The sequence below is a fragment of the Microtus ochrogaster genome, unplaced genomic scaffold, assembly GCF_000317375.1.
Source record: "Microtus ochrogaster isolate Prairie Vole_2 unplaced genomic scaffold, MicOch1.0 UNK458, whole genome shotgun sequence".
NCBI lineage: Eukaryota > Metazoa > Chordata > Mammalia > Rodentia > Cricetidae > Microtus > Microtus ochrogaster.
In genome coordinates this window covers 17,138-17,897 of record NW_004949556.1, presented here as the reverse complement: position 1 = coordinate 17,897, position 760 = coordinate 17,138, and the positions used below count along the sequence as shown (strand labels likewise).

General features: G+C 48.9%; 1 pseudogene; it reads right to left on the bottom strand.

Moving 5' to 3' along the window:
* Window positions 1-6: 6 nt before the first annotated feature.
* LOC101996219 lies at window positions 7-493 on the bottom strand (annotated as a pseudogene).
* Window positions 494-760: the final 267 nt, after the last annotated feature.

Below are 760 nucleotides of genomic sequence, written 5' to 3'. Positions count from 1 at the left end.
GCTTCTGACACACTCCTCTAACTTTGCCATGTCTGTCTCATCGTCCCAGGGCTTCACATCCAGTAAGATGGAAGACTTGGCAACAACCGCAGGCTTTTTAGCTTTCTTTGATTCATACTGTGCAAGGCGCTCTTCTCGGAGCCTCTTTGTTTTTTCACTTTCCTTCTCATCATCTGACCCAAAGAGATCAATGTCGTCGTCATCTTTGACATCTGCAGCTGCACTTCCTGTGGTGTCTTCCACACTAGAAGGGCCATACTTGCCCAAAGATTTCTTCACTCCTGGCAGACTGGCTTTCTCTTTCTCGTTAAGACTTGATGTGATTATACCAGCGCAGGGCATGGAACAGGTCAGTGGGCGGTGGGCCAGAGACTGCTTCAAAGACTGACACATCGGCTTGTGATGGCACATACCCCTCGATGTAGCTCTTGTCTGCCAGGTAGTCGTTGAGCACCTGGAGGCCGGCGGGGGTTCTGAGGTCTCCGAAGCCCATGGCATCCGCTGTAGCCGGAGGCCCGCAGCGGCGGAGGGACAGAGCGCCAGGAGCCCGAAGCCAGCGCTGAGGGAGAACAGCTAGTGATTTTTTGGGTTAATCTTATATCCTGCTACATTACTGAAGGTGTTTATGAGTTGTAAAAGTCCTTGGTAGAATTTTTAGGGTCACTTATGTAAACTATCATATCATCAGCAAACAGTGAGAGTTTGACTTTTCCAATTTGTATTCCCTTGATATCTTTTGGTGTCTTATTGCTCAAGCTAG